Raw genomic sequence first — 12,920 nt, forward strand, 5'->3', positions numbered from 1 at the left:
GGGAGGGAGCTCCAAGAGTTGGCTGAAGCCTCCGGCCCCCGAGGAGCAGATGTTTTTCTGTGCAGGTTTTCTATATTTTCGGGCATGTCGGGATATTTTTAAGTCTTCTAAACATTTTCCTTGTATCGCTTTTATCTTCTGTTGTCGGCTCAGCAGGCAGTGCTATCTACAAAGAGGATTTAAATGAACAGTGAATTACCTTTTTTAAAAAAAAAAAAAAATAAAAGAATAAGAGAATTAGGTTTTAATTTGAAAAAGTTCCTTTTTTATTAGGAACTTCAGATTATTAAAAGCACAATACGGTTTAAAATGTTTGGTTGCTTTTTTAGCTTCACTTTTCCTAAGCACTGCAGAAGGAAATGTTCAGTGGCTGTTTTCTTTCAAGCCAGAGTCCTTTCCTGACTCATGGCCCTGCACAAGGCTCAGGGAGTGCGTTTCCAGTAGGGCTGTTCTAAAATTAAATCTAAGAAGAAAAAGATTTCAGATCAACCGAAGTGTCTCCAAAGGATTGACTTTATTAAAAACTCCACCAGGTAATCACGTTACAATTTGGCCCAGATGCTCTGCCTATCACTCCTTTGAAGATGATTGCTCATGACTGCAACGTCTGTGCTGGTAACTAAATCAAGTACAGTGTTTAAAGCACAGGGTTGTCCGGAGGCACTTGTTGTAGTGACAGGTTCAGCACAAAGTACCAGGCAGTGCCTCAGGACTCCTGCACAAGAAGAGGATGCCGTTAGTTGAGCTGAATTGGTCTACGAATGCAGAATACTTCCATGCAAGTAAAACAGTATCACATACTGTGGGTGTGTGAAACAGAGCACACTGTGGAGCATCCTGTGTGCAGAGCAGGGAGGTTTTCAGTGGTGGCAGTCTGGCCATGGCATGTACTAAGGAAAAAAAATCAAAACCCCAATCCTTTCCAAGCTACTAAAACTTGGTATAAGATACAAAAAAAAAAAAAAAAAAAAAAAAAAAAAAAAAAAAAAAAAAAAAGTGTGTGATTCCTGCTAGTGACTTTGGTTCTGTGAGGAAATCCCAGGCTCCTGGAGCAAGTAGTAAGTGCTGAGACTGGCAATAGAGCAACTCCCTGCTAGCAGTGTGCTGAGGTTTCCACCAGTGCTGTCAGCAAACATGGTGACACCACAGTAGATCTCAGTTAACCAAGCAGTGCTCAGGGGGACTGTGTACCACTGTGTTTGATCTGCATCTGCATCTTCATGCTGAAGCATGAGCTCATTAGCTGGTTCCCTGCAGGGCTGGGTTTAATCCAGCACACAATTCCATGACATTTCAGTGAAAAGAGATTTGGGGGTGTATGTATAAGAGCAACTGGGTTTGCAAATAATTCCTCTATGCTGACAGGGAGGTCTCTGGAAACAGCACTGGCTCACAGTAGCAAGAAGGATGATGGGGTGAAGCAAGAGAAACTCTGAGAATTAGTCCCTTTGACTCCCAAGTTCAAAAATGTGATTATCTCCAGGTAGAACAAAAAATCCCCAGAGGTCCCACAGTACCTCGGGACAGCGAGTCCCAGAGTGCTGAGCCCCTATTTCAGGGCACAGCTGTCCCCTGTGATCAGTTCTGGCAGGAAATAATAGCTGATAGCCATGCAAATGTGATGATTACCTTCAGCAGCAACATGGATCAGAATCAGCGAAATACATACGCACTAACTTCTGCTTATCTGCTATCTTGATTTTTAAAGGTCCACAGTCCAGCTTATTTGTACTTATCACTAAGACAAGGAAGCAGATTATGTCTGAACCTCTTTCATTCAAATCAGAGCAATTCTATTTGTTTCAGGTATTCCACCAAAGTAGAAATGGCATGAAAAGGGACATTCCCGTATCTTTCTTATCCCCACACACAGCAATATCATTTAAATCTCTCTGAAGTCTGTCATATGCACTTCCTCCATTTTCTGGATCAGCTGTAAGATAATGTTATAAAGCACAGAAGGTCTGGTGTTCCTGATGCAGGATTATACCATGGAAGAAAAGCTGATGCTCATAAACATATATAAGCTGATGCTCATAAATGTATTTTGCTAAATACATTCACAGGCAGCTGTTGGTACTCAATTTTGTAATGCAAATCAATCACTGCTTATATCTGCTGGTACTAAGCCAAAAGGTTGAAAAGGTACTGTGCTCAGTGTGTGTTGGGTTTGTTAGCAGATCTCTGTGGAAAGGTCAACTTTATCTATGAGTGTAATCAGTAATTCTGGAGGCTGCCAGCAATATTTTACATTCTCCTCTTACACATCTAAGAAATATTATTTCTCTTCTGCTCTTCCTGAAGGTTATGAACCTCTTCTGCAATGTGACTTTCAAAATCTTTGTTACATGTGGTTTTGTGTCTATGGAACTCCAAGCACTGATATACAGGATTTGCAGTATTCGTATTTTGCAACCCAGACAGATGTCAATAGCATCAGTAGCATTCTGTGTTTGACTCAGATACCAGCTGAGTAGAAATCAAGCATATCTCTTTGTGGTTTCCACATTTCACCTCCCAGAGCATTCTCAAAATCTCATTTTATTTTGCTTTAGATAAGGAAAGGATGCTGAAAGTAAAACAGTAATCTGGACCCCAGAGGAACCTGGGAGAGGAGCTGGATCCCAAGGAAAAGGGGAGAAAACACAAATCAGGAAGAAAGATTGGATTAAGTCATTGGTGTAATATTCAGCTTTCAGGATCTAACACTCCTCAGATCATGTAACATCATGTGACAGAATCAGCAGGACCAAATTTCAGTAGCAGATTTTCAGGAACCTAGAGGATGTTCAGAGTTGCTACACAGCAGATACTAGTTACCCTAACAACATTTTATCCTGATGCCAGCTTCAGCAATCTGTAATTTTGTCACATATTCTGAGCACAAGCAGGATTTTCTGCCCTGACCCGTGCCACTCTGGCAATATCCATCTTCTTCTGCACTCTGGGGATGGCTGGACAACATCCAGAAATTGAGGCAGATCTGCTGAGCTATCACCTGCCCTCAGCTCTCCCTGAAATCCCCAGATATGTGGGGTTCAAACCATCCTGAAAATTTTATGCAGATGATTTGATGCTGTTTGCGTCTAGTTTAGTGGTTTGAGTACAGTCTGGCAGTCTGTAGAGCAGAAACAGCAAATGAAAAACATATCAGCTTCATATCCAGATGGGGTGTATGTAACACTGCCACCACTGACATTATCAAGTGCCTCAATATCTGGGGCTGATTAACCTGCATTGTGACTTTACCCCATCAGCTTCCAAAACTCAGGCTGAGATTTAACAACGGCAGCAATGACTCCTGACACATTGTGGGCTCCACCAGCAAAACTTGTGTTTTCCTGTGCTTATGGCACACAACTGCTACTCTTCATCTTCAATATTGCTCCACCCTCTTCTCAACTCTGCCCTTTACACAGACACACACAGTCTCTCCCATGGATATAAGGGGTATAAAACAGACCAAGGACAAGCCAAGGTGAGGCACATGGTGTGCTCTCAGGAACATGGTGTAATTCTTGGGCTTCCCTACACAGGGGACAGGAGCTGGACTCCATGATTGTGATGGGTCCCTTCCAGCTCAGCACATTCTATGATTCTAAGCCAGCATTGGCTGTACTACAATGATTTCCATTCACAAGGGGACTAAAATGAAGTATCCTATTGATTTCCTTGTCTATGAGGAAAAATTAACCAGCATGATTACGCTAATAACCTAGAGCTGCCTTGGTCCTCAGGCGGGCACACTGTTCCAATTTTATTTGGAAATAATTACTTCAAAAGCAGAGCAATATTGCCAGGACTGTGTCTTAACTCTGAAATAGTGTATGCCCATGCAGTTTCCACTACAGCAACACTGACTGATTTGCTTTGCATGAGCAAAGCCCAAGAGAGGGAACACTTTACATATGTCTCCTCCATAGCATAGCGCAGTAAATATGAGACTAAAAGGGCTGAAGAAGAGAAATCTTGGACGTCTGATGGAGCAGAGCACAGAAAGTGAACAGTCATGCCAGGCTCAGAGCCACAGTCACAGTTTGGCTCTTGCACAACCTTATATCATCTGTAATAATGACAGTCCAATTTGTCCCAGCTTTAATTTGAGCCACCAGCTATAAGTAGGAACAACAAAAAATTATGCTGACCCAATACTTTTTTACTGCCTTTTGAAACCTACTATGTCTTTACAGAAAGGGGGGAAAATAAGCTAATATCTGTGAATCCATCAGCAGGGATTTTTCTCCACTTATGTATCTTTCCTCCTGCATTTTCCTAGACTAACTGCAAGCCTCACTGGGATTTAAAGTTCCACAGATACAGTAGATTTCCCCTTGAGCAAAAAAGTGGGTGACCCTTCAGAAAGACTTAGTTCAAATTAGCATAGAACATAGAAGCATAAATGCCTCCAACATACCCGTAGGTGAAGGAAAAAAGCAAAATTGCCACTAACAACAAGATCTAAACTTTAAAGTGGACACTTTTTTTGGACACTTTTTTTTGTTGTTGTTGTTTTGTTTTTTTGTTTTTGGTTTTTTGTTTTTTTTTTGTGGCTATCACCAATCAAATTACATATTTGCTGCAGAAGTCTAAAACATGGACTCTATAATACTACAATAGATCTAAATAAGTCAACAGTAAGGGTCAAAGTGCCTCGGATTCAAACAGTCAGCTAGAAATTACTTTGCAGCACATGTAACATACAGTTCTCTTAAGACTCCCTTCCATGTAATTCCTGAATCAATGCTTGCCTCAGTTGCAGTGGCATAAGGTATCAGAGGTCAAATTCATCCATCTGATGAACTTGACTTTAGGCAGACTAAGGTTAAAAACTAAGTCAAGCACTAAAAATCACCTTAGAGCTTCTCATCAATATCAGGTTTTTTTGTTAAATTCTTTAGCAAATTAGTCATCTTCTCCTTTTTATTATTACTAGTAATTACCAAACCTTCTCTGATGCTGTTCAGTTTGTTCATTTTGTTCAGTTTGCTTAGAAGTAATAAAGTTCATAACGTGATCGACTCTCCATTCCTCCTTTTGCCTACAGCAGTGCTTCTGTGTGTTTTAGGGTTTATTACATTTTCTTGTTAAATATGTGGGCACATACAGAGCAATTTACTGTTTCAGAGCCACTCTTTCAACCTGAACATCATCTCTACACAAAAAACCTGTATCTGTACCTACTTGTTGGAGAAACCAGAATGTTTTATTCACAATAGTTGGTGAGTGTGTGCTGTTAGATCGTTAAGAAAGGCACTGATTAAACCCTTTCTTGCACGGAACTGGCACCAAGGATTGTAAAATAACTGTGCAATAGATACTGAGTCCTGCTTAAGCATTGCCAAAGCAATCTGCTGCCAGGGGACTGCCCACAGCTTTAATGCACAAGCAACAGAACAAGTACCTAATCAAGTATTACATTTATCAAGGGCTGTGCAGAAAGACATGCTTTAAGAGACCAGCCAAGTTTTGGAGGAGCACTGCCCCACAGCTAGCCAGCAGCCAACACTACCCCATGCCCAGCCCCCTCATCTCTCCCAGTAAATCCAGGGACCATGACCCCCACCAGAACCAGGGGGACCAGCCTGATCTCACAACTCCGGCCACCAACCTGATGTCCTCTTCCCACAGGAGCAGCAAGCACTTGCTGGGGACAAAGCCCATAAACAGTCTACTTGCACTTCAATAAAATCCTTGTTACACATGTTTATCATTATAATCTTTTGCAGTCAGATAGTACCATTCATCTGATGAGCTCAGCCTACAAATTTAGCTTGAATGTGGTCTGGCGTCTGCCTTCAAGTATGCTTTGATTTGAAAATTATGTTAAAACTCTGCCTAGAATTGTTTCTGTGTGTGCATGTGGGCCTGTGTGTGCCTGTACACATGGACAGATATTCCTATTATTTCAGTACTGTTTGAATGAGCAGTGAGCAGCAAAGGCCATCTGCCAGTAATAGTAAAGTTGGGGGAAAAAACGAAAGGAAGGAATATTTTAATCTGTTTGCTCATAAGAACAGTGATTTCTCTGGAAATTCAAGCATCTCTGAAAGGGAGATACCATTTTCCAAGGGCAGCTCTCAGTCAACAGCTTTTTTAATTCCCCTTAACTCAATGTCTTAGCATGCTACCATGTCAAATAAGGACTAAACCCACACCTTTATCTAGCCCAAGTCCATATGGCAAGTGCTTTCCAAGACATTTGGAATCTCAGATGTAATGTGCTAAAGAAAGGCAAAATAATCTTGACATATGAGGGTAAGGCAGGAATTAAGCTCAATGTGAGAATGTCTTTGTGGATCATGAAGGTCTCTTTTGCACTGCATACAGAGATATGATATTCAGAAGAGACTTTTAAGTTTAATGCCTCGTGTTTTACCACTATGGCACATGCAGCATACTTTTCTTCTTTCCTAAAGTCTTCTGGGTTTCTCCCTAAACTATATTTGTTAAAGTTGGAAGTTCTCCATCAGAAGAATCTTCCTGGGAAAAAACAAAACAAAACAAAACACAACACAAACGCACCACTAACCAGGCTGGGCTGCAGCTGGGATGTCTTTGTCATACCTCCATTGCACAGCCACAACAGCCTTCCCTGAACATCTTTGCATTTAAGCTTTTTTATTATAATATCTCCTTTCGTATTTCTTGTACTCACCTGCTTAGAAAAAAAAAAAAAAAAAAAAGAAAAGAAAAAGCTGCACACTTTAATTTTTTTAATTCATCAGAGCATGTGATGTAAAGTCTGGTGAAAAAGCAAAAGTCTCTCATAGGTACTCCCAGACCTTGCTTCAGTGGCCATTACAAGCAACCCATACTGGGTTTCCTTTTCTAAGTAAAACATGCTGTTATTCACCTTGAACTACCCGAGGTCTAGAATTCTGAGAAAGCTAATAAAAAAGTATTGTACACAGTTCTATTTTTGTATCAAATCCAAAGCACTGCAAGCCAGAGCTGTTACTTCAAATAAACATTTTTCTATGTCATTGAGACGCAGGTGCATTGTAACAAACATAAGAAATCCAAAGGACCAGGCAACCAAGTAAGCCACCAGAAACCCTGATATAGAGGGAGAAACAAAGACACAGATCTAGAAAATTAAACTGCCATACCACTCTTGAAGAACTATAATTTACAGCCATAAAAAACATCTTTGCAAATAAAATCACTGAAAACTTCCAAGAACTGAAATGTCAAATACTAATACAATTCAGCTAAATATACCCCTTATAAGCCCCATTTCAGTGACATTAAAGAGTCAGAAGGCAGAGAATTACCATCCAGAGAGCAGAGAAGAGGAGGAGAGAAATAGAGATATGCCTGAAGAGAGGAGGATCCTGCTACAGGCCAGGATCAGCATCCCGTTACACTTTCCAGACTGGTGAATTTGCACATGGAAGTGAGTCAGCACAATGGTTGTTCATATTCCTATTTCTTTCCAAGAGCAGTAAATAAATGAGTCTTCTCCTTATCCTGAATCTGTCAGGTTAAATGGAAGGCCTGGCCTGATTTTGGATTAATTTGCTTGGGGCAAAGAAGTCTGAGTGCCATAAGCACCACAAGTATCAAAGAGGTCTAAGGGAAGCTTCTGTAGTGAACTATATATAAGGAAGAATTTTTTATGATGAGCACAGTGGAACACTGGCACAGATTGCCCAGAGAGGTGATAGAGGCCCCATCTCCAGAAACATTCAAGGTCAGGTTGGATGGGGCTCTCAGCAGCTTGATCTAGTTGAAGATGTCCCTGACCACTGCAGGGGAAGTTTGAACCAGATGAGCTTTGAATTTTCCCTTCTAACCCAAGCTATTCTATGATTCTGTGATTCTGCTATGAAGGGCTGCTGCACAGATATCCAAAGCCTTTTGCCTTAATTCTTACTCTAGTTTTTAAAAAATATTTCCTTGTTGGTTTGCAATCTGAACAGGTACCCAGGGCCAAAGAGCTGCAGGAGCATCCAGGTGCAAACCCACCATTCTCCACAGGCATAGCGCTACTGAGGAAGCAGCTGCTCTTGCTTCACTCCTTTAGGGAGCTGCAGCATTGTGGATCTGGCCACAGGAGAGGAAGAGGCAATGCGATGGTCTAGGCACTCAGTCTATATCCCATGTACCTTCTGAAGACAGAGTGGAGTCATGGAATCTACCTGCTGCTCACTTGGTTTCTCAGCTGGAGGACAGCACAGAAACAGTCCCCATCAGGTCTTTATTGCAAGGAGCCAGACTTGCATGGGAGCCTTTACAGGCTGATGAAAGCCATGGCCTTTGGGGCCTTGTGCAACAGTCTGGGTTCTGCAAAGGTTTCTGCCTGCATGGAGGCCACAGGACCATGATTCATGTCTGGGTACAGATATGATATCTAATAAGCATGCTGACTGTAATATTTTTGAAGTAATAATTACAAGGCTGGTGGGAGGTCATTAAGCAAGTGCTATTTCTGATGGTGCCAGATTACATACCAGTAGAGTCACTTCTGACACTTTCCATCAGCCATTTGTTATTTCTCCCCTTGATGCTCTTTAATACAGAGAAACTGCAAAGTTCCATGGTCCTCCTTCACATCACTTCTTATCCTGGCATCCCATCTGCTGCAGGGCTTCTGTGTGTGGCTGGGGGTGTCAAGCACCCAGCTCTGCCTAGCATCGCCTCATCCTTTCCCTGTACAGTCATTCCTGCCTGTACCCATCCAAATTGTGGTGGAGAAAGCACACATGGCCTCAAGACCATGACGCACCACCAGCTTAGATAAACACAGATATGGTGATGAGGTCAGCTGGCATTCATTTAAATATTATACATGTGAATATTAAGTTGCAAAGCTAGTAAGCTGACAAAGCTGGTTGCAAATGACATCTAGCTGGGAGAGCAAGAGGGCTTTTCCACTCTATTTCTGCACAGTGCCCAGCCCTTGTGGATCTCAGTCCAAGGCAAGTGGACCACCCTCTGGACTGAAAGACCACAATAACTGGGACTCAGTTCCCTCTCTGATTCAGCTGGGATGAAAAAGCCAGACTTTTGCAGAGAAGATCTCATCGAGAGCAAAATCAAAGTGATTACTGTAGACAGATCCCTCTGTTGCAGCCCACATCTGCTGCATCTTTTGCTTTAGCTTACCTCCCTATAGTGCAAAAAAGCAAGAAGTTACTTGGGTGGCAGTCAGATGGAGAACTTCAGAGGAAATCACTGCCCATCAGTCTAATTCTTCACGTCCTCCCTTCCTCCTTCCCTTTTTCCCTTCTTTCCTCCCCCCCTCCCACCTTCCCTTCCTCCCTTCTAGCAGCACTCCTTACCTTGTCTCTTTGAGATGCTGCAGCTCTGTATAGAATAAGTGATGACTGTGAAACCCTGACAAAGGAGAGGGAACTAATGGGATATTTCTATTTCTGGAACTGCCCATTAGAGAAGCTATTCTGTGGTACACAGCATGCCAGTGCACTTTGAAAAATAAATAGGAACAGGAATATTAGCAGAGGAAGCATATGTGGCCCCAAGACCATGACTCATTGGGTTAAATCGACCAGCTGAGGTCAGTGCTTCTATTTATCAGCTTTTAGTTGCAAATATGGCAATGGGGACAGTGATTCTATTACTTAAATTTTACATGCTGTGTAAAATACAGCAGTGATTAATGTCTGCAACTAAGGCAGTTATCTAGCTAGATGTGCTTTTAGAATTTGGAAGATATTTCAAGGTCAAGAGGTTTAGTTTTCTTCCTAAAGTGGGCTTTCAGCTGGTAAAGTGGGCTTCCTACAGATTTCAGGGTCTGTACTTAGAGGCAATAAAGGCATTTTGTGCTCTCATCAGTATCCAACACCAGAGCTGAACCACAGCTTGATGATACAAGCCCATTAATTGCACTTCCACAGTTACCCATCCTTCCTGCACTGTGGGATCATGAAAGCATTGACCATAAGATGATATCAAATATGAGGCTATTTTGACAAATGCGGAAAAACATTTCTGTAATGTGCTGTTGATTTTCCTTTTAGTATCCCAATTTTTAGCTACAAAGCATCCTCTTCTTTACACAGTCTGTAACCTGGTCATTTATACCATCAGTGTGGTAGGGGTTGGATTAGATGGTGTGAGTTTGCTCAGCTTGCTCTTAAGCTGCTGCATTGTGCCACATTGAAGCTCAAACAGATGGTGGGAAACCATCTTTCTGAGGAAGGTCCATTTCTGTTGCCAAGATATCAGAAGCAGAACATTGCAAATAACCTTATAACCCTGCTGCCTTATGTGTGAATTGTTACCATTTTCACTGTGATATTATTCCATTCTGGTTTTTTTACTGTCAATCATTTAAAAAAAAAAAAATCACCAGTGGTGCTGATGGGAGGACAGTGTTACATCTTGTCCAGTACCCATAGATGTGTCCAGGTATAATGCATTTGCACAGAAGGAGAGATCTCTTTCTCTCTTTCACCAGAAAACCACAGGAGGGTGATGGGGCATCATCTTCCCAGGGAAGAAGAGTAAATGCATTATCTCCAGTTATCTCCATTTCCCAGCAGAGAAGCAGATGTAAGTTAAACCCAAATGACTCACTGCTCTGATTCATATTCCACTCCTGTTATCCTCCATCCCACTTCTGCACAGGTAAATGGGGGCTCAGCAGGTCTCCTAAGAGAAATCCAAACTCTGCTCAAGCAGGGGAGCACACTCCAGAGACTGAATGCAGCACGCAGAGCCTGGATCTATCACTAAGGCACAATCTCATCTCTGTTGGTCAAAACTAGGCAGTAACTCTGGAAAGTTCCAACCCAACAGCTTTACTGCAACATAAACAGCTGGAGGCAGATGGTCCGCCTTGCCCTGAGCATCCTGGTTGGCAAAAATCCCCACGGGGAGATCTGGATCTGCAGAGCAAACCCTTAAGAAGGGCAGCATAAGCAAAAGGTGCAAGGCTGGGCAAAGCATGCTAAGGGTTTACCAGCTGCCATCCCCATCAAGGAGAGGGCTGAAGGTTCTGTTAGCACATTAGCTAACACCTCCAGGCATCTGGGATGGTGCTCACCACCTCTCATCTATTCCTTCCCAGCCTGCCTCCTCACCTGTGCTTTATTCCTGCAAACAGATATGCTCCAAGGATGTATCCTTATCCTTCCATACCTCCAAGCCTCGCACACCCATGGCTGTCTGTCTGTCTATCTGTCTGCAGCCTCTTTGCTGTCAGACCCAGCCACCAGAATATGTAAAACTTCCTATATGAACCCTATAGGCCCACGGTAATTACAGGCACAGTGCTGTGCTGGCTGGGCTGGGCTGTAATTACAGCAGCCAAGAGAAAACCTCTGAGCAGATTCTCAAGCTGTTCAGTTCACATCCCTGCTCAGCTCAGCCCCACTCCACAGCAGCATCTTCCAGCAGTGCCAGCTGGTCACTGTGCAGGGCTTAGGGCTTCAGAGAGTTTTACCTCACATCTTCAAGTTTTTGTTTGTTTGAGGGTTTGTTTGTGATTTGCTTTGTTTTGTTTTGTTTTATTGTTCTGTTCTGTTTTGTTTTCTTTTTAAGGCTGGTGGTCTGCATGAGATATTTTGGTTAGATTTTCTTCCCTGGAGCCCTCACTAGACACCACTTCCAGGGTTCATATGCATGAATTTCCTTATTTCTGATGGAAATTGCACACATCCTAGGTCCCTGGAGCATTGAGGGAAGGTGATTTAACTGCTAATGTCAGTCTGATAATTTTGTGCCTAGGTTTAGCAGCATCCTCTGTGGCCATTTTTCCACTAAGTGCTTGGTGTCTTGAATTTTATATGGCTAGGATATCTATGACTAAAGCAACCAGAAAGATTATTCTTTTTAAACACTGGTTAGCTACTCTTTTATTTGATTTGTGTGGGTGTTATTTCACTCAGTGCTTCAGTGCCTTGTGACCCACTTACAGGCTGAAACAGGCTCTGGTGAACTTTCATGCCTTTATATGCAAGTTGTTTTTAACTTATAGAAGAATACTCAGGGGCAACCCTATCTTTGAGTCTTGAATCAGAAAGAGCTGTTCTGTGTAAGTGGTTGTAAATGTGTTATATCAGCTTAATTCATGAGTCTCATGTCCTATGAGGGCCAAGTGGGGTCTCAGCAGGGCTCAGGGCGCTGGGCTTGCCTAAGAAGTGCTGGGAACTGCTGTGAGCTTTTGTCAGCCCTTGTGAAAACTCCTGTCCCACATCCAAGAGGGTCATGGATGCAGGGCATCTCCTGATTTTCACATAGCAGTGGGGGTGAAGCTGCTTTACAGGCTCAGATTGTTCTAGCCCACCTCTAAATCCTCCCCTGAGCAAAGGAGAGCTCTGGGAGGAGACCTTCCAAGATCCCTTTGGAAGGAGTTTAAAAGACAAGGAAAAAAGACCTGTTTCTACCCCAAAACAACATTGTCGTTTTAGGGGGCTCTGTTGGTTCCTGACACTGTATTTTACTACTATAATTGTGCCAGGAGAACATCTCTGCTCTCTGTACTGGTATGCCCTTAGGGAGTGTAAGTGGTTCGGTCTGTCTTTGAAGATGTTGTGAGGTGACTTAATTACAATGTAAATGCATCTTCAGAAGGAAAATGTTATGATATAACATCTGGGAGTTACAGCCAGGATACCAGCCTCAGAAATGTAGGACACTTGCACAGTATCAGCACCAGGTTAGCATACTTTATCCAAGTAAAGCTAGCGAAGCACAAAAAAAGAAGCTTAAAGCTCCCAGTGTCTGGTTACCCTCATATCAAAGCAGGATGTCTGATGGAGCCAAAACCAGCGGTGCACACAGGGAAACAGATACAGCTTTTGGTCAGGAGACTGGACAAGAGTCACTAGCAGTCTCCCCTCATCTTCAAAGTCACCTTCATTAACTTCTGCAGTTTCAAGGACAAACTTAGCAATTTCAGAGCAAGACAAGAGAAGATGTAGATATGTAGAAATATCCCAATTACTCCCCAC

At 42.6% G+C, this 12,920-nt stretch overlaps 1 protein-coding gene across 1 annotated transcript in view; it reads left to right on the forward strand.

Moving 5' to 3' along the window:
* SUB1 (SUB1 regulator of transcription) overlaps window positions 1-12,920 on the forward strand; it is a 257,386-nt gene that overhangs the window by 72,481 nt on the left and 171,985 nt on the right. The window lies entirely within an intron of this gene.

This window comes from Heliangelus exortis, chromosome Z, assembly GCF_036169615.1.
Source record: "Heliangelus exortis chromosome Z, bHelExo1.hap1, whole genome shotgun sequence".
NCBI lineage: Eukaryota > Metazoa > Chordata > Aves > Apodiformes > Trochilidae > Heliangelus > Heliangelus exortis.